Source organism: Macaca fascicularis, chromosome 13 (assembly GCF_037993035.2).
Source record: "Macaca fascicularis isolate 582-1 chromosome 13, T2T-MFA8v1.1".
Taxonomy (NCBI): Eukaryota; Metazoa; Chordata; class Mammalia; order Primates; family Cercopithecidae; genus Macaca; species Macaca fascicularis.
Genome location: NC_088387.1, coordinates 12,845,469 through 12,872,820, shown reverse-complemented (window position 1 = coordinate 12,872,820; position 27,352 = coordinate 12,845,469). Strand labels below are relative to the sequence as shown.

Genomic DNA, 27,352 nt, shown 5'->3' with positions numbered 1-27,352 from the left:
CACTTCATGTTGACCAGTGCCAGCTCCAGGTGCTGCAGTTTTCCATGCATCTCATCGATTAACTTGGCATACTTCTCAGATGTAATGATTTCACCAGGATTCAAAAAGTGTAGTGGATCAGAAGACCGGCAGCTGACCACCAAACAGTGACCATGACCTTTTTTTGGTACAAGTTTGACTTTGGGAAGTGGTTTGAAGCTTCTTCTCAGTCCAACCAGTGAGCTGGCTGTTGTATGAAATCCACTATTCATGGCATGTCACAATCTGATCAAGAAATGGTTCATTGTTGTTTCATAGAATAAGAGAAGATGACACTTCAAAAGGATGATTTTTAAAATATTTGGTCAGCTCATGAGGCACCCACTTATCAAGATTTTTCAACTTTCCAATTGGCTTCAAATGCTGGATGACCATAGAATGGTCGACATTCAGTTTTTCGCCAACTTCTCGTGTAGCTGTAAGAGGATTGAATTCAGTGGTTGCTCTCAATTAGTCATTATCAAATTCCGGCCCAGAGCCTGGGGCTGAGGCTGCCATGACCACCCTGTTCTCTACTTTCTGTTGCACTTGGGCCCAGAGGCTGGGGCTGAGGCTGCCATGACCACCCTGTTCTCTTCCTTCTGGGGTCCCCAGGAAGCTCCCAGGACTGAATGATCCCCACAAATACAGTGGGCAGGATGGGAGGGCTGGAGGTCAACTACCCCCACCCCGCCACCACAACCAAGAGGCCCCCATGGTGGTTGGCCCCGAGATGTGGGTCCCTGCGGAATGCAGGCTCCCACGGATACTTCAGGGGATGAGCACGGGTCCTCCTGGCTGACAGGACCTGGTGGGCACTGGGTGTGCGGGGCCTGTACAGGTGGGTTGGACAGAACTGGGCCTAACCAGGGAGCCGGAGACTGGTGTGTCTTCCAGATTTCCTATGAGATCCCCTATCTGGTCATAGATGATGGTGATTGCTCTGAATCCCTGTAAGGTGTTAGGCGCTCCATTCTTACCAAGTTTATTTTGTTACCTGGTAGTACTTGGCTCATAAAGAAGAAAATGGTGAAGAGGAGGACAGGAATCCTCATGGCTGAAGAAAGAAGAAAGTTTGGCTTCATTTCCACGAGGCAGAGAAAACTTCCGTCCGTGGCTCTCTAGCACCAGTGGAATGTCTCTGTTTGGATAAGAAGAGCCTTTCTGTACCTCATCAGGGATATTCATAGATAGAGGTGTTCTATGCATGCAAAATTGCTTTGATGGGAGGACTGATGTAGATGCACAGTTTTGGCCAGAAAACCTTGTTAAATGGGAACATAAGCTACAAACATTTTGGCAAAAGATGAAAGTTTATGAACAAACAACCATTTATATTGTTACAATAAATTAGACTGTGTTGAGAAACCAGTTGCTTTCGTTAATGACCAGACATTTTGTTAGTGAACACTTCCCAGACTTTACTAGCCCTGCTAAGAATTAATCACCCCACTTGCTCCTGGTCTGAAACCCCAAAGTGTTTGTTGATGTTACAGTGCTTATGCCTTGTATGTTAGATTAGTGAATGTATATTTGCCTCTTCCACTACTGTATGAGCTTCTTGCTTGCTAGCACAAGGCTATATTCCTCAGAGCAAAGGAGGGAGTTGAATCATGCGGCCATTTATTCTCAAATCCTCTTCACCAAGTGGAACAAAACAGAACAGCGAAAGACCACTGCACATGGAAGCAGGAGGTCTGGATTTGGGTTCTAGATCTCTAGATCGATTACTAACTGGAGGTATGGATATAGTAAGGAAAATTGTCTTCCTTAGGTGCTTCCTTGATAGCACCTATAAAGGTTGAGATCTGTTGGATCTAGATCAGGGGATTCTCAATCATTACTATGCATAAAATCAACTGGGACAGTTGCTTTGTAATACACATGCTTAGTTCCATCTCATGATATTTTTACTGTTTCTTAAAATTGATCTAGTATTTTTCATTAAATAATGTAAACTTTCTAAGTCTACCTCTAATAAAACTCCCACCGGCATACAAATACATTGAATGATATTAGCAGCAGAATCTTTAAATAAAGTAACCATATACAACTATTAAACCACCTTTTTTCATTACTTATTACTTCATGCTGTTTGTCATCATTGTCATCATAATCAGCATCATCCTACATTGCTGAACAGCCATTATGAACCATATGGCATAAACATTTTTCCTACTCACAAGGAGCATATATTCTCTATATGCATATGAAATTAATGTCTGAACAAAGTGGCTTAAACAAGGCAGAAGTTTATTTCTTTCTCACTTAAATCTATAGTTACACGTATCATGGCTGGTACAGATGCTTGCCAAATTCATTAGGGACGCAGGCCCCTTCCAGCTGTCTGCTCTGCTGTGCTTTAGAAGAGGCTCCAGTTTGGCTGCTAAATGCCCACCTATCATTTTTTAATTCCAGGCAGCAGGAAAGAAAATAGCCAAGAGAGAAAAACAAGGGAACATCTACCCCTCCTTTTAAATTTTTTAACCAACCACCTCTGTTTTTTTTTAACCCAATTTGTTGAGCTATGATTACATTTAAAAAGCTGTCCATGTCTAAGGTATGCATCTCAGTGAGTCTGGGGATAAGTATACATCATGAACACCACTACCCTTAAGATTATAGACATATCCTTCAGCTCCCAAAGTCCTCCCCATTATTATTATTATTATTATTATTATTGGTAAGAAATTTTGGTAAGAACACAAAATCCACCCTTTTAGCAAATTTTAAGTATGCAACACAGTATTCTTAGCTATAAGCACTATGCTGTAAATGAGACCTCCAGAACTTACTTATATGGTATATCTGAAACTTTGTGCTCTAACCACATGTATCCATTTCCCCTGCACCACGGCCCCTGGCAACCACCATTCTACTCTCTGCTTTTGTGAGTTTGTCTATTTTAGATTTCAAATACAAGTGAAGTCATATAGTAATTGTCATTCTGTGGCTGGCCTATTTCATATAACGTAATGCCCTCGAAGTCCACCCATGTTGTCACAAATGACAGGGTTTCATTATTGTGTAACACTGAATACTATTCAGATGCATATATGTATTACCCATTTATCCTGACACTCTCCCTCCACCTGCCTCCCAACAGGCCCCAGTATGTGTTGTTCCCCTCTCAGTATCCATGTGTTCTCATTGTTCTGCTTCCACTTGTATGTGAGAACATGCAGTGTTTGATTTTCTGTTCCCAGGTTAGTTTGCTGAGGATAATGGCTTCCAGCTCCATCTATGTCCGTACAAAGGACATGATTTCATTCCCTTTTATGGCTGCATAGTATTTCATGGTGTATATGTACCACATTTTCTTTATCCAGTCTATCATTGATGGACATTTGGGTTGATTCCATGTCTTTGCTATTGTGACTAGTGCTGCAATGAACATGTGTGTGCATGTATCTTTATAACAGAATGATTTATATTCCTTTGGGTTTATACACAGTAATGAGATTGCTGGGTCAAGTGATATTTCTGGTTCTAGGTCTTTGAGGAATCACCATACTGTCTTCCACAATGGTTGAACTAATTTACATTCCACTAACAGTGTAAAAGTGTTCCTATATCTCAACAGCCTCATCAGCAGGTAGTTTTATTTAAAAAATTTTTGAGAAACCTTCATACTATTATACTAAATGGCCATAGTAGTTTGTATTTCCACCACGAGTATACAAGGGTTATCTTTTATCCACATCCTCACTAATACTTGCTAGTCATCTTTTCGATAACAGCTATTCTAAGAGGTGTCAGGTGACATTTCATGGTGGTTTTTATTTGCATCCCCCTGACAATTAGAGATGGTAAGAATTTTGTCATATATTTGTTGACAATTTGTATCTCTTCTTCTGGGAAACGTCTATTCAGATCTTCACCTATTTAAAAAAAAATTCAACTTTTATTTTAGATTCAGTGAATGCATGTGCAGGGTTTTACATTGGCACATTGTGTGATGCTGAGGCTTGGAGTATGAATGATCTTGTAACCCAGGTAGAAAACATAGTATTTCATGGTGTAAATGTTTTTCAGGTCTTGGTCCCCACCTTCCCTTCCCCTTCTTGCAGTCCCCAGTATCCATTGTTCCCATCTTTACATCCATGTGTAATCAGTGCTTTGTTCTTACTTATAACTAAGAACACATGGTATTTGGTTTTTTATTCCTGCATTATTTTAGAATAATGGCCTCTAGCTGCATCCATGTTGGTGCAAAGGACATAATTTTTTAATGGTTGCATAGTATCCCATGGTGTACATATACTACATTTTCTCTATCCAATGATAGAGAAAATATTCATGTATTTGCTATTGCAAATAATGCTATAATAAATATATGAGTGCACATGTCTTTATGGTAGAACAATTTATTTTCTTTTGGATACAAGGGTCAGTCCCCATGGCTGCTGTCAAGGGCTAGCATTGAGTGCCTGCAGCTTTTCCAGGCTCAGGGTGCAAGCTGTCAGTGGATCTATCATTCTGGGGTCTGGAGGATGGTGGCCGTCTTCTCAGAGCTCCACTAGGCAGTGCCCCAGTGGGGACTCTGTGGGGGCTCCTACCCCATATTCTCCCTCTGCACTGCTATAGTAGACATTTGCCATGAGGTCTCCACCCCAGCAGGCTTCTACTGGACATACAGGCTTTTCCATACATCTTTTGAAATCCAGGTGAAGGCTTCTGATAGGGTTTGGCTCTGTGTCCCCCTCCCCCAAATCTCACCTCAAATTGTACTCCCACAATTCCCACATGTTGTGGGGGGACCCAGTGGGAAATAATTGAATCATGGGGGCAGTTTCTCCCGTATCGTTCTCGTGGTAGTGAATAAGTCTTACGAGTTCTGATGGTTTGATAAGGCGAAACCAGTTTTGCTTGGCTCTCATTCTCTCACTTGCCTGCTGTGTTGTAAGACCTGCCTTTCGCCTTCTGCCTCCCCCCAGCCATGTGGAACTGTAAGTCTAATTAAACCTCTTTCTTTTGAAAATTGCCCAGTCTCGGGTATGTCTTTATCAGCAGCGCACTCCTGTACTTTGTGCAACTGCAGGTTTAATATCCCATGGAAATTGCCAAGGCTTATGGCTTGCACCCTCAAAGCAGTGACCCAAACTATGTCTGGGGCCTTTTTAGCCATGGCTGGAGCTGGAGTGGTTGGGAGGTAGAATGCTGTGAGCACTGTCCTGCACTTGCCCTGGGTGGTTCAGCCCTAGGCCCAGCCCACAAAACCAGTCTTCCCTTATAGGCCTCCAGACCTTTGAAGGGAGGGGCTGCCACCAGCCAAGGTCTCTGAAATGCCTTTCAGGCTCTTTCTTCATTGTCTTCTATTAGCATCTGCTTTCCTTTTAGTTATGCAAATGTCTTCAGCCTGTTTGAATTTCAGAGGATACTAATGGCCTTAAAAGTACCATATGGGCCGGGCGCGGTGGCTCACGCCTGTAATCCCAGCACTTTGGGAGGCCGAGACGGGCGGATCACGAGGTCAGGAGATCGAGACCACCCTGGCTAACACGGTGAAACCCCGTCTCTACTAAAAATACAAAAAATTAGCCGGGCGTGGTGGCGGGCGCCTGTAGTCCCACCTACTGGGGAGGCTGAGCCAGGAGAATGGCGTGAACCCAGGAGGCGGAGCTGGCAGTGAGCCGAGATTGCGCCACTGCACTCCAGCCTGGGCGACAGAGCGAAACTCCGCGCCCCTCCGCCAAAAAAAAAAAAAAAAAAAAAAAAAAAAAAAGTACCATATGACCCCTAACACTTCCTGACTTCATTTCTGCAATGTATTTTAATTTTTTACATCATCATGAATATTGAAACTTTTTATATCTATTCACTTTCCATTTGTTTTCAAGTCCAGTTTACTTCCAAATAATTTTAGAATATAGAGTCTCCATAAGACTCTATTTTGTCTGGTTTCTTGCTGTACCCCATGACTATGAATGCTTTCTAGTACATATAATACACTCAAAAGTACTTACGAGGCTGCATGCGGTGGCCCACGCCTGTAATCCTAGCACTTTGGGAGGCCGAGGTGGGCGGATCACGAGGTCAGGAGATCGAGACCAACCCGGCTAACATGGGTGAAACCCCGTCTCTACTGAAAAAAAAAAAAAAAATAGCCGGACGTGGTATCGGGCGCCTGTAGTCCCAATTACTCGGGAGGCTGAGGCAGGAGAACGGCGTGAACCCGGGAGGCGGAGCTTGCAGAGAGCCGAGATCGTACTACTACTGCGCTCTAGCCTGGGCGACAGAGCAAGACTCCATCTCAAAAAAAAAAAAAAAAAAGTACTTATGAATGAAAAAAGGAATGAATCTTCTTATTTTTCCTTCAAAATAGCCTTAACTCTTTGGTTTCCAAGTTTATGTGGGGTTTTTAGTACTTGTCTCAAAAATCCAATCAAATTGAACCGGGTGTGTCTCCAGAATGAAGTTTTGATGAAGTTCAGTATCTGTGCAATCAGGGCATGTCTCTTGGAATGTAGTGCTGATTAGGTTTATTAATTGTTTTTTCCTATATAAGGGGAAGCCAATCAGAGGATGCGTTTTCCCAGAGAAGGAGCATCAGAAGAGTTTAAGACCTTGGGGGAAGAGAGTCTTGCTGCTTGCTTGTGGGACTTGCCTTGGAAGGTAGATAAGTTCACAGCATCCTCCAACTTTTTATTTTTGGTGAGTTCTCGGAGCACTGAGATGTGAACTGGCCTCATTCCCTTACAATGACACTGTTACCAGTAGAAGAGATTCGAGTTACTGGCAGCATATCTGCATGGGTCCATAAGCAACTTCAGTCCTTGCCTCCTCAGAAGAAAGAATTCGACTGAGGGGCATACAGCCGAAAAAGAGACTAAGTTTCAGAGCAGGAGAGGAAGTTTATTTAAAAAGGCTTTAGAACAGAAAGGAAAGGAAAATTCTCTTGGAAGAGACCCAAGTGGATGCCTGAGGGTCCAAGAGAGAAAAGAGAAGGGCCTCTAACCTTGATCCTGGGATGGGCTTGCCTCTTTCCCATGATTCTTCCTTTAGGGAGAGTTTCCGGCATGCACAGTGCTTTCCTTATCCTTTGGAATTGAGCATGCACCGTGTGTTTAGGGAGTTATGTGCATGTCCATCCGAAGTTTTCTTTCCTTTTCCAGTGGAGTGTGTCCCCGGAAGATTATACTTTGTCATTTTTGTCTCTTAACATGAATGCCCAAGAAGTTGCTTCTTCCTGGGGTCTGCATTTAGTTAACATTTTTGATGTTAACAGGTGTAGACCACCAGGAAATGGCCTGTCTCTGGTGCTGCCTAATTATCATTGTTAGAGAGGCAAAGTGATCATTAACAGACCATCACCTGACATTTCTAGTGGGTAGGGGAAGAGCCCTCTCCTGCCCTGCTCCTGCTCTTCTACCTGTAACAAGACAAGCCTTGCATATCATCAGACATGTGTCCCATCAAGGCAGCACCTCATTATTAAACTTTACTGTGTGAATTGTTACTTCACATTCTCATATTCTGTGTTCACTATTTGTGTGCCTTTTCCATTTTTGTTTTGACCATATCTCATTATTTTAACTGCCTTCTCCAAGACTCTAGATCTGCATTGACCAATAGAGTAACTACTAGTCACATGTGGCTATAAACTGTAAATTAATTATAATTAAATAACTAAATGGCATATCCTTAGTAGTAATAGCCAAATTTGTGGCCAAACTAGAAATTCTGTAACTACATATGTGTGGTAGTTACTGCATTGGACAATGTAGATACAAAGAATTTCTTTCATCACAGAAAATCATGTTGGGCATGTTGGCTGCCACTTATTTTTATTTTATTTTTATTTTTTATTCCTTTGAGACAGAGTTTTGCTCTTGTTGCCCAGGCTGGAGTGCAATGGCGTGATCTCAGCTCATCGCAACCTCCGCCTCCCAGGTTCAAGCGATTCTCCTGCCTAAGCTTCCCTAGTAGCTGGGATTACAGGCATGCGCCACCACGCCTGCCTGTTTTTTTTTTTTTTTATTATTATTATTTTTAGTAGAGACCGAGTTTTTCCATGTTGGTCAGGCTGGTCTCAAACTCCTCATCTCAGGTGATCCGCCTGCCTCAGCCACCCAAAGTGCTGGAATTACAGGTATGAGCCACTGCGCCCGGCCTTACTTTTAAATTCTATTTGTGTGCTTTATAGTTAAATTATATTCTGCTTCCCTACATTCATTTCCTTTCACAGATTTTCTCAGGCAATTTTTAAATTTCATTCATTTACCTTCTTGAGGAAAGTACTTAGATCATTTTTTAAAAATAATGTACAGCAAATAATTTTTCCACGGATATTGTTTTAGCTTTATTGTGTTGGTACTTTTACATACTATATTCAGGTATTACTATTTTTCATAACTTACTTTAAAAATTGTGCCAAGTTTATTTAAAAGAGATTTCTCCCTTGACTTTTGTAGGTCAGATTGTGTCTTCCATTACTGTTATTTCAGTTTAATTTTATTTTATTATATGTAAATATGTTGCATATTCCTTTTTTAAAAATGTGAGATTTTTTCTCTCTCTTGTTACACAAACTTTGTATGCAGTGTTCATTATGCACTTTAAAAATAAATATTTTGTTTCAGGGCATGGTGCTTTCACACATGCAACCTTAGAATAATTTTAAATTCCATTCCACTTTCACCATTCCTGAACTGCTTTGAATATATTGGATGTTGGAAGCCATGAGAGGTTTTGACTTGCAATCCAGTCAAGATAATAGGATTTTCCATTTATAGTGTAATGTGATACATATTCATTTTGGTTTCATACTTTTAAAGAACCTATTCTCTTTTACTCTGTGGTGATCTGCTTTTCTATTTGTGCATTGCTAGAATGTCAGCTGCTGTTTCCCTGGCACCTGAGACGTTACTCAACACTGTATAGCGCTGGTGTTGAGAATTGAGAGAATCTACTAAATAATAGCATTTTTTTGAGACCGCAGTTCTGAATTAAAAGGAAGGGAAAGGACAGGCAAAAGAATATAGACATCAGCTATTTTTACTGAAGATCTGTTGGAGAACATGGTTTTGGTGTCCAGGAACTTGAGACCGAATACTGCATTCCTAATACTTCACTAAGATGTGCCTAAATAGCCCTGAAGGGGTTAGGAAGTCATAAGTCAGCTTCTTAATTGTTATGGGTGTCCTTAAAATATTAAGGTAATATTGAGAATGCAGAATGGCTCCTTCCTCATGACTTTTTAAGAGATCTGGGCCGGGCGCTGTGGCTCACGCCTGTAATCCCAGCACTTTGAGAGGCTGAGGCAGGTGGATCACCTGAGGTCAGGAGTTCCAGACCAGCCTGACCAAAATGGAGAAACCCCATCTCGACTGAAAATACAAAATCAGCCAAGCGTGGTGGTGCACGCCTGTCATCCCAGCTACTTGGAAGGCTGAGGCAGGAGAATAGCTTGAACCTGGGAGGTGGAGGTTGCAGTGAGCTGAGATTTCACCATTGCACTCCAGCCTGGGCAACAAAAGTGAAACTCTGTCAAAAAACAAAAAAGGAGAGAGAGAGAGAGACAGAGAGAGAGAGAGAGAGAGATCTGGAGGGAGATACTAAGCTGTGCATGCTCTCATCTTGAAGTCACCAAATACGTAAGTTGCTATTCCTGCTCTGGTGAGAAGTTTGTCAATACATTTTTTCCATGAATTAATGAAAATTTTAGACCCATAACATAAATTTTAAAAAATTTATCCTAAAGATTGCTTGTGTATGTGTGTGTTTTGAAATATATTTAATCTCTACATACTGAAATAGTTTTTATAGATTCCACACAAGAGTCCTTTAGGAAAAAAGTGTGCTTTAATTTTCTTATAATATTTGTCCTTTTTTGCCCCTGACACAGTCTGTATATGACCATTTAAATTACTTTTAGTTCATGTTTGGGTTATAATCACACACAAATATTCTCTAAAGTCCAAATCTTATTTTGATATTTGAGGAAGAGTTTACATGGTAATAATATTAAGGGTTACAGCTGGTTTCACTGAAGCTTTGTAGGCATTCTCTAATACCTTATTGTTTTGAAGGAATATCTGTTCTGCTTGAATTATAGACTACATAATACATGTACTGTCAGGTACATTCATGGAAGGGACAGGCAGATGGAGTCATATGTTACTGGAGTCTCGATGAACAGATGTAGGAAATAGTCCAAGGAATAAGAAAAACGTTGATACTGAAAAGTGCTTGTTGAAGTCTGTAAATGTGCATTAAAATGTGACAGTAAAAATAGACACAGTGAAGTTTGGGAACTGGGGTCTAAATCCTGGAGTCCCCAGAATCATAGAGAACCTTGGTTAGGGGAGTAATTTTGTAAAAAAGCAAGAAGAGACAGTGACAAGGCAGAATATAATTAAAAGTATTGCTGTGTCATTTTCTAATTTTGTAATTTTGTCATATTTTTCAAACTCTGTTGATCATTTATTAAACTGGTAAATAAACTATAATCAACAGGGTTATTATAAGAGTTAAATAAGGAAATTTATGTATATCTATAAGCACAATGTCATAATTAATACAAAGCTACCCTTTTTATTTTTCCTGGACTTCATGTACAAATGGGTCAGTTAATTTTTTGTTTATAACACATAATTATCATTTGTACATAAAATATATTTAATTATTTTTATATTTTTAGCAGGGAAATAATACATACATGTTTTCCCCCGTCTCAAACACATGCGTTCATATAAACATATCCATCTATATACCTACATATCTATGTATGAATATACACATGGATATCAGTATTTCTCAGCAAGTATGCATCATGATAATCAGAGATATTGCAACTAACAAGACTGATATAAACCATGATTGCAAGAATTTTAGATACCACCTTAGTAAAATATCAGATTGAGCTGCTACATTTCTCTCAGCCCTAAGTCATTTTGTATTTTCTGAGCATCTTAGAGGATTGTGACTGTATACACAGGACAGAAACACCATGACGCAGGGTACTGCTGCGAATTTCTGATGCAGGGGATTTTAAGGGCTAGATCAGCAGGATGGGAGTGTTGACCCTCCAAGTGAAATAAATTCCTGAATTGATTATCTCCATCCTAAAACAAACTTTTTTTTTTTTTTTTTTTTTTTTTTTGGTGATACAGAGTCTTGCTCTGTCACCCTGGCTGGAGTGCAGTGTTAGGATCTCGGCTCACTGTAATTGCCTCCTGGGTTCAAGCAATTCTCCAGCTTCAGCCTCCTGAGTAGCTGGGATTACAGGCAAGCACCACCATGCCCAGCTAATTTGTGTATTTGTAGTAGAAATAGGGTTTCACCATTTTGGCCAGGCTGGTCTCGAACTCCTGACCTCAGGTGATCCACCTGCCTTGGCCTCCCAAAATGCTGGGATTACAGGTGAGAGAAACTGCACTTGACCCTAAAACAGCTTCTTACTTGATTGATTTCCGAGTTCCAAGGGAAAATACAAAAGTCGAAATTGAGAGAAAGTAAAAGTGGAGTAAGCCTTCAGAAGGCTGTGATTGGTGTTGGAGAAACACTACTAGGGCATAAAGCTGGGATAATAAAATCTGAGAAATCCCACAGTGTTTATCTACAGGTGGAAATCATATTCCACATGTGGGCGGAGCAGGGATCCCTGTGTTTTAAAATCAGTGAGGGAATTGAATATCTGGACTTGTGTCAATTAACATACAAAACTCAGTGCTTTTGATGTTCTCATTCACAAGATATCTGTGTTCCTTCTTTGTCAGAAACCATAGTCATAGGCTTCCTAATTTTGACCTTGGGAAAAGAGGAGAGGCCTCTGTGTGTTTGTGACTGTTGGTCAGGCTGTGGTGCAGGGGGTGTCACCCTTCAGTGAAGGTCTGGCTTTTCATCACAGGTTGGTCTGAAAATTATGTACAAGGCTGGCGTCTCAGGTGTTCTTTCTCCAACCTCAGCTTTTCTTAGTGCCTGAAGTGTCTGCAAGTGGAAATCCAGAAGAAGACAGAGAGAAACTGAGTTCTTGACAATGCATTCACTAGTGAGTGGGGGATGGCTCTTTCTACTGAAATTATACCCATATTGCTGGCAAATGGGCAGTTTTCTCCAGTTTGCATGGGTGTTTCATTTTTATTCTTTTTTTGTTTGTTTTTATGATGCAAAATCCACCCAGCCTGGGTGTTCCAAATGCAATCAGGAGACTTTCAGGTATCTGGCCTCCAATTAAGTTTTCTCAGGACTCTAGGTTGGGTATCGTGTGTCAATGATTCCTAAATTATCAATATAATTTCTAATATTACACTACTTTATTCCGGCCCCTATGCAGGCTATTTACAAAAAAAGACATGAGACGTCTCATTTATGTATTTCTTTTTCTTCTATCCATCCTATAACCTCACAGGGAAATAATTGACCCATTAACTGTACCATCGGCTGACATAGACTTAGGATTGTGATGAATGCAGGCAATAGAGATGCGTGAAGAGCAGAAGATCACAGCCCAATAATGAGGCTGATGTTCTAGCAGCTGAGTTCAATAAATCCCATGTGATAGGCCTTGGGCAAGAGCTGCACAGTGTTGAGGAAAAAGGAGAGTTTGATAAAATATATTTATGCTTTTAAAAACTTTGCAAAAGGACAACTAAAGAAGTCATTATTATTCTTATACCCATTCATTTTACCTTTTGGTAATTAACCTTTTTGCCTTCTGGTAACTGAAAGTAACATATAAGAAATACAATTACTTAATTATGGTTGCACACTCAGGAGAAGGAATATAGTAGATATATTACAATTTAGGGTTCTGTGGAAATGCTCTATAAGGGCTGGTTAGAAAAAAACAAAACAGTAAAGAGGCCTTTTTATCCTTGAACAAGCCAAGTGACAAGGTAAAGTTAAAAGAGAGGCAGTGATAACTGATGTTTGGGTTGACCAGAGAAAGTTGAGAACAGGAGGCTTCATATCACAGGAATCATCAGACTAAGACTTCCTCAGTATAGCAGCCTCAGCGGTCTTGTCTTGTGCGGCTGGACTGTCTTTAAGCCTTGTCATGAACACCTGAATTACATAACATTAGAGTGACTATATGTATGAATTGAGTCCTATATTCTGTGTAAAACTTGTTCAGTTCTGAAGAATGCTGGAGTCTGGTTCATTGCTTTCTACCTTTTTAATGAATAAGGGACAAATGACCTGTATTTAGTAAATATTTGCTGGATAGGAAACATGTTTTCTATTACTTCTTTAGATTATTCAAAACACATAATAGGTCTTTTAACCATTTGATTGGTGAGAAACCTGTGGTTTATCTAGAGAAATAATTCATGTAATCACGGTCATGTTTAAAAAGTAGTAAATCACGGTTATTTGCCTTGTGACAAATCTGTAATTTACTTGAAATTCATGGTAAATTTGTTTTATTTATGAAGGTTCAAGTGAAAATTTTATAATCAGTTATGTACAGGTGATTAACACATTACTGAAAAATATCTGGGCTATATTATGCCACATCTCATGCGATATTTCTTCATAGGAAAGTTTAATGGATTAAGAGTGGGTATATCTCTGTGAGTGAATTTGAAAGGCAGATACCAGTTTAGTGTTGAGAATGAACTGGCTGGAACCTAAAACACTGAGTGTTCTGCATACCCAGATCCTACCTATGTCATCTCAGCCTTCCTCCTCTGGACATTAAAAGGGATTCTCTGTCTAAACTAAAATGTCTGATGTTTTAGAACAAAGTGACTTTTGAAGATGTAGCTATTGACTTCACCCAGGAAGAGTGGGCCATGACGGACACATCCAAGAGAAAGCTGTACAGAGATGTAATGCTGGAAAACGTGTGTCAACTGGTGTCCCTCGGTGAGTCCCTCAACATTCACATACGTATGTAGACACACATTGACTCATTCATTCAATAAGTGTTGGAACAGCTTCCCCATATCTCACTCTAATCTCTGATTCTCTCGCAGATCTTATCTGAAAAAAAATTTGAGCTCTCTAAATCTGTCTGAAAGAAATATCTTTATTTTATTTTATTTTATTTAGTTTGTCACTCAATTAGAATGTAATCTTGACAAGGATGTCATGGTTTCCTTGGTACTCAGTCTCTAATACTCAGAACAGACCTGAGAACATAATGAATATTTTCAATGTATTAAATTAAATATTTTCTAAATAACTCTTCTGCTTTAGTCGCTATGCTTAGGCTGAGACCAATTAGTGAAAACAATAGCAATATCTTTTTTGTGTAGAACACCAATTATTTCTGTAAATCGAATTGTTTTTCTGTTCTGTATGAGAATAATAATAAACATATTGTGCAGAGATTTAATTAATCTCTTTCTGAAAAGACTGTGTATTACGCATTGTGTCTTGGAACTTAGGCATGGACTCAGCATTCATAGGTCCTGACTGTTTTGAATTTCCTTTTCCTGATGGACCTTTTGTTTGAATTTATTTTCTAGTCTCACGTTGGGTCAGAAAAATCCTGGGGAGTTTTCTGTGTTCTAGGTCTTGTGGCCTGAGCTGACCTTCACTGTTTTTATTCTTCCTTGATAGCCTGCCTTACAGTTGGTGATAATGCACATTTATTGACAGTGAACTCAAAACACATGTACTGTTTCCACTAACAGGGTACCAGATAAGCAAATCCTATATAACTTTGCAGCTGGAGCAAGGAAAAGAGCTCTGGCGGGAAGGAAGAGAATTTCTCCAAGGCTAGAATCTGGTTAAGCAACAGGGTCCTGTGCTCTAATAGGAGGAGGTGCTTCGTCAGTGAATAATATCAGTCAAATATTAATTAGCGGTTTTATTAAATGAGTGGTAATTTCTAAAATGTAGGTTAAGTTACTGGAGCAGAATTCCTTAGATGTTATTATCATTTTGTTCATATGTCAGATGCTACTCTTGTGTCCTCTTGCCTTTTCTTTTACTTTCGGGAAAAGGATAATTCATGTACTTGTTGGGGTTAAACTGTCACATGCTGACTCTTTTCCCGATACCCCTGTGAAGACTATCCCTCTATTTACCTGCCTGATATCTCATTTCCATTTTAACTCTTTTCACGTTTTAATTTTAAAACTCTTTTCTAATTGCTGACGCTGTACAATCTGTTTCTTCTATTGAAGTATTTTCTTCAATTGAAGTATTTTCTTCATTTGACACATTTGCCACATCTAAGTGTCAATTTTTGAAAAAAGTAAACGGGCCTTGGGGTTTTTCAAACAATTTTATTACCATAATACCAAGGTAACAATTTATTTTTCAATTATTTGAGACAAGGAAAGTGCCCTTAAGAAAAAACACACGATATTCATGCATCCTATCAGAAAAGATGCATCCACTGGTATGACAATGGTGAGTTTTATAGCTGTGTACACCAGCCATCTAAGTTAAAGACCTGGTAATGGGTTAAGTTAGTAATGACACACAGTCACCTGAGTGTAATTAGGCTGGCATTAAGTGCTTTCTAAGCAAAAAAAATTTGATAGTTTGAATTCAGTGAATAAAGTGACCTGTGTTCTAAACCATAACATGAGATCTTTAAAATAGAACAAGTGCGTGTACATTGCTCATGCTCAGACTTTGAAAGATATTGATATCATCACAATTAATAGAATAACTCTGTAGTTGGGATCTTATAAAAGAGAAAATATCTGTGTCTGCAGGAGACAATGTGTACGCAAGTGTCAATCGAGAAAAATGACGAGACAAGTCTCAATCATTGTAGGAGATTTATTTGCCAGAGTTAAGGACATGCACCTGGGGGACAGGTGTATGCCTTTCTCCAAAGATGATTTTCTCTAAATTTAAAGGGGGAAAGGGTGGGATATTGAGAAGTACACAATTTTCATGTAAAAGGTGGGTAGAAAAAAATAGTAATTCGTACATTTTTCTGGCTCAGTGAATCTGGATTGTTTTTACATGAGATGACATAAACAAATGAGGCAGAGGAATAATGCAGGAGAGCTGCATTTTATATAAGACAACATAGGCAAAATGGGGCAGGGAAACAATCGGATATGTATTTGTGTCTGGTGAACTGGGGATGACTGCGCCTGTAAAGACAAGCTATCAGTTTGCATTGCCATGGTGTAACTTTAACAGCTCATGAGGAATTTCCTTGTGGGCAAAATACGGGCGAGGCAAGTAGCTTTTCATCTTGTAGCCATATTATTTAGGAACCAGAAGGGGGAGGCAAGTTTGTGTGACCCTGTTCTCAGCTTGATTTTTCCCTTTGGTTAAATGAGTTTGGGGTGCCAACATTTAATTTCCTTTCACACAAGTAACATTGGAAAGATTTCAACTGGACTCTACTACTGAATGGTTGGTCTAGGATTCAAAGGTGGTGAAATGAACGTATAGATGTATGTCGGTAAATCAATAAGAGCTTTTAATCTTTGTCCCTAAAGGAGAACTCTCTCACTCTGGAGGATCCCTTTGAATGTAATGATTTGAGAGAAGATTGCACTCACAGTTCCACAATGACTCAGCGTTTGTTAACTCAGAGTGGAAAGAAACCCTACATCAGCAAACAGTGTGGAAAATCCCTTAGTAATCAGTTATTCCCTAAACCACATAAACAAATTCATACTAAAGGTAAATCATATCAATGTAATATATGTGAAAAGGCCTATACTAATTGCTTTCACCTTAGATGGCACAAGATGACTCACACTGGAGAGAGGCCATATGCATGTCATCTATGTGGAAAATCCTTCACTCTGTGTTCTCACCTTAGAAGACATGAGAAAACTCACACGGGAGAGAGACCGTATAAGTGTCATCAGTGTGGGAAAGGTTTTATTCAATCCTTTAACCTTCGAAGACGTGAGAGAACTCACCTTGAATAAAAGCGTTATGAATGTGATAAAAGTGGGAAAGTCTTTAGTCAAAGCTCTGGCTTTAGAGGACACACAAGAATTCACACTGAAGAGAAACCACATACTTGTCTTCTATGTGGGAAAGACTTTAGTCTATCTTCTGACCTTAGATGATATGAGAGAACATGCACTGGAGAAAAGCTATATGAATGCCATTTATGTGGGAAAGCCTTCAGCCAGTGTACTAATCTTAAATAACATCAGAAAAGTCACCCTGGAGAGAAAATGATAAACGTCTTCAGAACATATTCTGACTTTAGATGACATGGTGTTAGGAATGACGAATGTAAGGAATATGGAAGAGACTTCAGCTGTAGTTGTAACATCTAAAAATGACAAAGGACTCACATTTTGAAGAATTACTATAATCAACATGGACGTTACTTCAGTTACCTTTATTCTTCAGTCCTCATCAATAAATTCATATGGAAGAGAAATTGTACGACATGTATGTACCAAAGACTTGTTAGTGATCTGATCATAAATGACACGAGAGAGCTGAAACTGTCAACATAATAAACTAAAAGTCTTCAGCAACAGTTTTAATAACTTAAAACATGTGGGACTTTCAGGTAGAGAATCTCTAGCTCTGCATTCAGTGTGAAAATGTTTTTATGTGCAATTTGTTGTCAACTAACATAAGAAAACTTTACTTGGATGAACCCTTTATTTGCATTTTCTGTGAATAAACATTCAGCCAAGCACTAGGCTTGATGTTCACAAGAAAACACAGTGATAAAATGCTGCTAAAATGGAAAATAAGAGAGGAAATCCTTTATAAGCTAAATAAGAAGGGAAAGTCTTTCCAAGGGCAATGAATTCTCTTGGAATACCAAACACTTCTTACTGGAGAAGTTATGTCTTGAAAAATCATGAGAAATCCTTTCTTCACAGAGTAACGCTTGTGGCACATGTGAGATTTCACACTGGACAAAACACGGTTAGCATCTTGAAAGGAGAAGATTCTTAAGTGGTAATTCATTTCTTAGTTGACATTAAGTTTCTCACATTGAGAAGCTATCAAACTTGAAAATCACTGTGGAGAAACCTGATAGATTTCTCATCAGAAAAGTGAGTCAAGAAGGTGGACCTCTAGAAAAAACTCTTAACACATAGTTTAGCAAAATAATTCAGAAATTTGAGAAAATGTCTATTCACAAAAATGCAGCACATAAATGTATAATAGCAAAGTGACCTGGGCATAAATTGAATGCAGAATTGTATAAGAAATCTCATTAAACATTTCCAAAAGATCAATACTTACAAATATTGAAAGAATACAATCGGATGTTGAAAAAATTTAGTGTGTTGGTGAAGTCCTTCTTTCATTTATGCAGCCCCAACGAATCGATTTGCATCTGCACTCCTCGGCTTATGGGCCGAGATTCTACCCCAACTTCTGAGTCTCCCCAGTCTTCAACGGCTCTTTCCTCACAGCTCACCTCCCTTTACTTCCATGTTCACTAAAACCACTTGTTTCCATCCAACCCTGGAACTGACACATCAGGGATCTTCAGCCCCACTTGCCAGATTTCTCAGTGTGTCATTGCATAGATTTAGCAAGGAAACGGAGGCTGGATCAAAGACACCTAGTATATGCATTTGGGTGTCCCCAGCCCTTGCCTCTGTCTCTGAGTAGTTACCTGGGATCAGAGAATAAGGCAGCCCTGCTCTTCTATCCCTCAGAAATCTCTTGAAATTTTGTCCCTGAAGCCTCTCTAAGTGGAGGTAGCAGTTCATCTCATGACACCCCAGAGTTTACTCAGGTAAGTACTGAGTTATTACACAGAGACAGACACAGCTGTGTTCCTTTTACTTCTGTCCAGAAGATAAAACACCAGCATGATAAAACAGCCGAACCTGTCAGCCACCATGCAAGCCTTTCCTATATTTGATTCAATGTACTTTTCCAGAAGCAAAATGAAAGTTCTCACAGATGGGGCCTCCTCTGCCTTGTCCTCAGAATTGGAAAATGTATTGTCCATCAAGGAGCCTCAGTACTGAACCTAAAACTCAAGAGAAAACGTTTCCTGAATAATAAGTGGGATGACGACTTGAAATTTTGCAAAACAGGCACAATCTTAATACGATAGGCCTTACTAAGGCTAAATGGCCTTATCCATGGTTGAAATTGACACATCATTATATTAAAAAATCTCCACAAGTGATTGATTTTACTCAGCAGCCAGGGTTTATGTCAAGAGTGAGGATAATGAGCAAGAAATTCAAGCCCTTGGCAAACTGGTTGGAGAGGCAAGGATTGTGTCCAGGTAGAGCTCATAACATTATTTATTGTTTAATCTATTTAATTAAATATGTAATTTACCCTCAAACTGTGGCTGACATTATATGTAGTCCTGAGCCACATTAAGATGTACTATTTGTGCTGTGAAATTCTACGAGATTTGACAAATGCATGGTGGCAGATCTCCAGCATTAAAGCATAACACAGGATGCTTCTCTTATTCAAGCTCTTCTTCCCTTCACATAGAGGGAATCAATCGACTTTTGTATACTAACTTTCGAATTTGTTTCTTTATTCCCATCTTCTTTAATTAAAGCACAAGATATCGTACTCAATTTCCATTTGATCTTCCAAAAGAAAGGTACTGAATAATCCATACCTGAATTTCAGTGATTCAGATTCAGGTCCACCGCTAAGCAGTAAAGGCCAAACGTCCTGTGCTGCCACCTCATGGCCGGCAAAGGGCAATGAAATCCATCGTTCCGGCCATGCAGGGCGCATGCGCGGTCTGCTTCCCGCAGCGAGCCGGATCTCCAGGGAGGACCTGAGTTTTCTTTACCCAGGGTGAGGGAGGCGCCGCCGCCCTGGCTTTGGGGCTGGGGCCTCCGGGGAGGTTCCGGGTGGGGGCGTTGAAGAGGCAGCTCTTTTTGCAAGGCCCAAGATGGCGGGCCCTGCACAGGCCGCGCTGTTCCGCGCCCTCAGGGCGTCAGTATCCCATTGGGGCCGGATGCCCCCGCTGGGCCCGGAGCATCCTTGGCGCTGCCCTCGCAGAGCCGCACTGAGGCTGAGGTGGCGCGGGGGCCTGGGTTCCGCGAGGAGTGGCGGCAGCGAGGGCTGGAGGACCCGGGCTCCGGGGCTCCGGGGCGTCTGGCCTGGATGGGACTGAGCCCATCCAGGGACTGGGACTCCCGGGTTCTGGTGCGGGTGGATCCTGGGCAGGCTCAGGACCAAGTCCCTCTCCTTCCACCAAGGAGCGCCCAGAGGCCGGCGGGAGCTCCAGGTTCACCTCCTCCTCCTTCAGGTGTTTACTTTTCCTTTATTTCTGTAAGGCCAGAAATTGGCGCCATCCTTCACATCGGTGAATCGGGACCCTAACACCCGTTACCTCAGTTTTATTGTTATTGCCATTAACAGTGTTGGTGGCGTTATCACTAAGATCATCATTGTTGTTATTGTCATTCATGATTATTAGCAGGTGGGTTCATCATTTTGTCTCACTATGCATTTTTTTTTTTTTTTTTTTTTTGTGATTGGTTTTATATGATGTTGAATTGAACTTCTCTAATCTTGACTAGTGTTGTCAGATTCCTGAAGAGCATTCCGGAGGACAACCCCTGCCTTTAGTGCAGCCACAGAATTTCGTGGGCACAGGAGAGCACCTAGAATATTCCCCTTTCATTGCACAGCAGCTTTGGGAAATGGTGGCTGCCTGGCTCTGAGATGAGGTGGAAAAGACCGGACACTGGGGCAAGTGATAGCACCTCCACTGGTGTTTTTATGAAGCCAGTGCACTGTCTCCCACGTAGACTTAGAATAAAATCTGATGGCTCTAAAAGGCCATGTTTGCCCTTCCTGGACTTCCTGGGAGCCTTTAAACCTTGTGTGGTTCCTAGAGTGGCTAGGTTGCCATATCTGTGCCTCGTATGGCAGCACCAGTCTTTTCTGGGCCAACAAGGGCACTTAGAATGTTTCCAGAAGCTCAGGCATGCTGTCTCTGTTCCTCCCTTCTGTTCAATGGCAATTCACTGGGTCCCTGGCTGACATAGAACATCCTGCAGAGGGATGGGCTTGGGTGACTTCCTGGCCAGCCTTTCCAGGCAGTTATCTTTGAAAAACTTGAAGAGACTCACAGAGGCCATTCACTGGTATTTCATGACTGCAAGTGGGGTTTCTGGTTCCTTGAGTTTACTTAGAATATTTGAATGGCTCTGAATGGCCAAGAAACCCTCTCTGGTCTTGGAAGCTGCCAAAAGCTATTACTGGGCCTTGGAAGAGTCTTTAAAATTTTTCCAGGTACAGCTGAGAATAGGAAACTTTTCCAGGTCTAGCCCAACCAGCTCAGGTCGAGTCCTGAAAAACTGGTGGGTATTGGGGGAGCTCATCTTATGAAAGAGCAATTGGTGGCAAAGCTGGGTCTCCAGGACAGCTGTGTGTGTATATGTCTGCAGAGCATGCCTTGTAGTCATCTTTAGTAACTGAACACCATTTGTGAATGGATAAACTATATTCCTTCCTGTACAATAGTGAAAAATTCATATTAACAATGGTAATAATAAAAATATTGATGAATATTAACAGGAATGACGATCATCATGATACTAGTACCAATGGTTATAATACTGATAATAATACTAACCCTATGGACTTGGGACATACGAGTTTTCCCTAAGTGGATAATAGGCATAAATATTTGGTGGTGTAGGGTTATTTCAAGTCCCAGAAAGCAAGGATGAACATCTAGAACGAGAAGAAAAACAATCTGGAGGTTGGCAAGTGCACACCTGGGGACTCCTGTGTTAACTTCTGGTGTTTCAGCCTAAGAGGGAATGTTAATATAACCCTGGTCCTGTAACACCATGCTGACCAACACCTACCAGTTTTCAGGAGATAAGATAGCTGGCTGATGGAACAGGGATCCAGAGAAGTTACGTGTCCAGACCAGTACATGTTGCCCAGTGGCAGAGTTCATGACAAGCAATAAACCCCAGGATAATGTCATTCCCAGCCAGCTGACTGTCATCTGCTCTTTCATGGCCCCTCTCTACTGGTACCTCTAGGCACTGGCATGTCCTCCAGAGGCTGTAGGAGGGCATCATACTCAGTACTCACCCACCTGCAGGAGGCAAGAAAGATGGAAAAAGCTAAATACCATGGTTTCTGGATTCTTTTTGGTGGGCATGGCATATTTCGCATTTGCTTTACTAATGGTGGAACCCAGTCAATGGTTTGCAATACAGCTCTGGATGACTCTGGACACCTGTAGAGATTTTGACAATTTCCAGAAGGTCACAAGTTCTTGGAGGACTTTTTCATGAGTTCTTTGACTGAAAAGGTGGTTCAAAAAACTACTGTTCTGACTTAGAAAATGTTGCAGAGGCTGGGCGCGGTGGCTCATGCCTGTAATACCAGCACTTTGGGAGGCCGAGGCAGGCAGTTCTCGAGGTCAGGAGTTTGAGACCAGCCTGAAACCCCATCTCTACTAAAAATACAAAAATGAGGGGGGCGTGGTGGCATGCACCTGTAACCCAGCTACTCAGGAGGCTGAGGCGGGAGAATCGCTTGAACCTGGGAGTCGGAAGTTGCAGTGAGCCAAGATTGTGCCACTGGACTCCAGCCTGGGCGACAGTGCGAGACTCTATCACAAGAAAAAAAAAAAGAAGAAGAAGAAGAAAAAGAAAATGTTGCAGAGACTCTGGTGAACAGGTAGTCCCTCTCCTGCCACTCCAGGTAAAAGTTTCTTGGCCACAAACCTGATTTAGCAGTATCCCTTCATCTTAGGTGGGTAACAGAAAGCCATTCATGACCTATCCAAGCATGGAGGGGGAATTTGACTTAGAAAACTTTTAGGTGGACTAGTTGGTGAAAGAAAGTGCATTCTAGGGCTCACAGGCCTACACATAGAGTTGCTAGCACATAAAGCATATGTATGAATTCTTTCTGAGCCCATGGCAAGACCAGGGTGCACTTCATCCATCTACTATGCTGGTATGAATAGGTACTTGCCCGAAAAAGAAAAGAATAACTCAGGAAGCCCATTCTTCTACAGGACACCAGGTGGTACAGTAGGAGTCTTGGGGTTGCTGTGGTATGTATGTTTTAAGGTTGTCTTTTAATCATCTTCAGCAAATTCAACAGTCTTCAGAACATAAAAAAAAATTATTCAACATTGCATAATAACTACCACAAATCTATCCATGATAAAGAACTGTACCCACATAATAATAACATTAATAGCAATCACAATGGTGTGATATAAATGTCATTTTAAAGAAGAGAATAATAAAAGAGCAGATATTTAAGAGCATATTCCTGTAAGCCTGTGACATTGTTCCCATATGAGCCCTCGTGTTATTGATTACAGGGAGAGGCTTGGGGCTGCATCTTGAAATATCTTCTGTGATGGCAAAGAAGAGTGGCAGTAGGGAGAATAATTCTGAGCCACACGAGGGCTTGGGCAAAAGTGGAGATGCCTGTGCCACGTGGAAATACATTACAAATGGACTATGGAAAAGGGTCTGGCCAGAGTCCTGCCTGACACAGGTCATACAAAAGCTTTCAGTAGTTTGCCCCAAGAAATGGCTGGTCCAGGCTGTAGATGAGAAGCACTGGGCAGACAGATCCACACCTGCTTCCTGAGTCTCAGAAGTCTGGTGTGCATCGAACATTAAGCCCCCAAGCCTACTGAGACTTCACCTCCTGGCTGGTCTTCTACCATCTGATTCTTGAGCCCCATCACGTAAGTGCCATCTCCATCCTGGAATTGCTGACAATGTCTGATGGAGGGTTTCACCCTGGGTACTCAGTACCAGCAATGGATGAAATACCGGAAGGGAGGCTCCAGGGCTTCCATAGAAGACACATTCTAAAGTTGCTCGGGTGATCAAATGGTCATCTCATAGATTTTCAGCAGAACTGCAGCATTTTGTGAATACCTGAGTGAATGCAGAAAGTATCCAGACGCATGGGCATTCTAGGAAGCTCCCTGTGTAAATCAAATACAAGGAATATCTACTTCTGGGCTCAAAAGCTAACTTAGATTGCAGGGGCCTTTAAAAACAGTATGCTGAGAATAGATAGGGCTCAAGGACAGTATCTCCAATTGAACTTTTAATGAACTCCCGTAGGCGCCAAGAAGGCGGGCAGATAAGGAAGAGCATAGAAACAAGGAACTGAGTAGAAGGTTACATCTGGGAAAAGAAAGTTTGTTTTACATTGCATTCTTTCTGCTGACGTGGGGTTTATGGAGTATAAATAAAGTGAGGCGGAGGCTCTGAGCGCGGCCGCCATGTTCTCTGTGTGTCTTTGTCTTTTGTGTGTTCTTTCATTCTCCACCACCCCCGACACGGACCCCAACATTAGATAATAAAAAAAGTGAGATGCTGGCAGAAGGCAAATAACTCCACTTCAGTTCTTGAGAGAAAAATGGTTCTGTAACCTCTGAGTTTATTTAGAAAATGTTTGGAGCCTCAGGAAGACCAAGTATATCATTCCTGATGTTTCCAGGGCAGATTGGACTGCTTGGGCCTCTGGGACTATTCTAAGTCCTCTCAGATTTCCATGGGAAACCGTATCTCTACTCCTAGAGCTCACACCACCCCTGAGCAAGCTCATTGTTTTCTAAATATTCCAAGGAAGTCCATCCAGGGTATGCCTGTATTGGTGAGTTTCACCTTGGACTGGCAGGAGAACTCTGAGAATGATACATCCTGACTTCACTTGATAAAGGTAGGGGAGCCAAGAAGTCCAGATCTGGAGAGCACCTGAAACACCAGATGGCAGAAGGACAGTAAGGAGGTGAAGTCAGCTATGGAGGTGGAGCTTCATGTTTAATGCATGTAGGATTCTGAGTTCCAGGACTGATGGGCTGGTGGGGATGAGATACATGTCTTCTTTGCAGGGAGCCAGACCAAACCAGCCATCTGGTTGCACTACTGAAAGCTTTTGTGTGCCCAGTGGTAGGTAAGACACAAGCCAAACTCTCTTCACCTCTGGCTGGTAGTCCTTGACTAGAGAGGTTTGCACACAAGTGGTCCTATTAGCCCATGCTCTCCTGTGGCTTGCTTTCCTTTCACCTGTTTCTCATGTTTGCCGTCATGGAACACATTTCATAGTGAAATTCTTTGACTCTGACTCCAAATTACACAAGGAGGACCCAATTTGTCAACTTTTCATATATTTAGGAGAATCTCCACATTGATTTTTGTATCCTTATGTTCATATTGTCACCAGTATTAAAATTCTTACTATTTAGGTCATTGCGTTCACTATCATAATTATTAAATATTTTTCATTTATCATTTATTTTTATTGGTTAATTTTTTGTGGCAGCTGTTATATAACAATCACTAGAGTTTCTCTATTCATGAAAGATGTCCACGTTAATGGAGGTAACTAGGAGTGTTACTTTACAGGTATGTAAACACAGATAATCTTGGCTGAACTGTGGCTATATTGTCTGGTGTCCCTTTGAAGGTGAAGCCTCTTGTGTTATTCTAAGTGACCTCTGGAGACAGAAACTGTCTCATAATTGCAGGGACGACTTGAGAAGGCATCCTGAGCCTATGCAGAAATGCAGAAGCACTTCCATGATCTAAGCAACCTATGTGAAGGCCTGAAAGCCAAAGCAAAGCTGTCCAACAAAAAGTTTTCCTAGTAACACTGGAGGTCCATCAGTCACTCCTCCTGGTCTGGAAATGCCAGAAATGTCCTCCGTGGTTCTTGTGAGGGTCCAGATCTTTTCAAAATCACCTCAGAAGCCATAGAACCACTCCATCCTACCTGAAATTGCAGAATGACTCTTCTTTTGACCAGAGTCTCAAAAATATATTCATTGATAGTTTTGGTTCCTGGGAGCCGCCATTGCTTGCAAAAGATGTGCCAGAGACTAGACATTTTCTGTTTCCTCACTTGTCCGGAAAAGACTGAAGTTTTTCTGGAACACAGAAATGGGAATCTGACCCTCTGAGCAGCCTCAGAATCTTCTAAGTCTTCCAAGCAGAGTGGAAGTTCTGGTGAGGACCCTTTGTACCCCCGATGGTCTGGAATCACATATGATGATGCGTTCAAACAACTCTAGGTGGAGATATATTTTCTGAGATATTCCAAGGAGGAGGGACACAACTGGACCAGATGTTAAAAGGGCAGCTGAGCATTAAGTGCCTATGTAGTGTTTGCAGCTTAATATCCCATGCAGAAGGGGACTCTGGGCTCTTGTGTTAGAATTCAATGTAATTCTGGGGTCCTGCTTTTCTTCCAGGAAATCCCACTTCCATCTGGATGTCTGGATGAACTACTGAAAGCCACTGAGTGTCCTGCAGTAGGTGAACTGTGGCCAGAGCCCAAGGATGAAGGGGGCTCCTTCTGTCTGTGACTGTGAAGAGGAAGCCTGAGGTATAGCAGACTCAGGCCCCAGAAGGATGGAAAAAATGAGGTGGGGAGTGAGGGGACCTCAGAGGAAGACTGAGGTCTGCAGAATCCCAGGGTCAAGGAGACAGTGCGGTGTCCTGGTGGTGTCCTTGATGTTCCAAGAGGGGTGATAATCCATCTCCTGAATAAAAGCTTCATATGGGGTGAGGAGGGGAGAAGTAAACAGAGAGGAAGCAGGGAAGGCCAAGACAGCGACCAGCCTTAGAGCGATTTTAACCAGAAATGGACACAGACCCTGGACCCCATCGCTGGGTTGCAGGCCAAGGACCGTCTCTAGGCGATGCATAGCTCCCTTGTGGGGTTAGTGGGAGTAGGCATTGTGACGTCTGCAGGGGTGTGGAAGGCTGGGCGACGGGAGCAGCTTACAGGGCTGGACCAGAAATACTGAACTTCTTTTCCATCAGTGAAATCCACTTCCGAGTCAGAAAAAACTGCAAGTTCTGGAGGGGCAGGGCCTAGGAGGAGGTCAGGGCCTGAGCCTTCCTGCTTTGACCCCCCCTACCCCCCGTGTTTCTGGGTCTGTCCTCACTTCCACCCAGCGGATCTTGAGTATCCTCCTTTGAGTCCCCACGAGTGTGTTGTGTGCAGTGGGGCCAGGCTGCTTCATCCACTGCACGTTCAATGTTTCCAATACTTTCTGGCCAAAGTTTAGAGTTGTCAGACCACTGACTTTGAATGTTGACCTGGTTCCTTTTGAACAGAGTAAAATCTATTGAAGTTTAAGGTCACCTCTTTTCATGGATGGTGAAGAGGCAGGCTGTTCAGGCGCAACTGCCCTCAGGTCTGGAGGGCGGCGGAGGTCACTGTGGGTGGTGGGTGAAGCCGGAACCTCTGTGGCTCTAGACTTTCAAATATTTCATTTTTTCTTTTGTAGTTTGTGTTTGTTGCTTGCTTTTTTTTACAATGGGAACTGGAATGTAAGATGCCAAACTAGCCTGTGGGGGACATGGATTTTCACAACAGTAACCACAGAGTGTAGTTTCCATTTCTATTCCCTGTTCATGTGGGAGGCAGAGAAGGAAATCAGGCGCTCAGTTCTAGGGACATCACAGGACTAGGACATGTACAGTGAGGGTGGAAGGCAGAGGCATTGCTTTAGGAGAATAAA

At 41.6% G+C, this 27,352-nt stretch overlaps 1 pseudogene; it reads left to right on the top strand.

Annotated features, from left to right (window-relative positions):
- The first annotated feature begins 768 nt into the window (after nucleotides 1-768).
- LOC135966716 (uncharacterized) lies at nucleotides 769-16,989 on the top strand (annotated as a pseudogene).
- The last annotated feature ends 10,363 nt before the right edge of the window (nucleotides 16,990-27,352 follow it).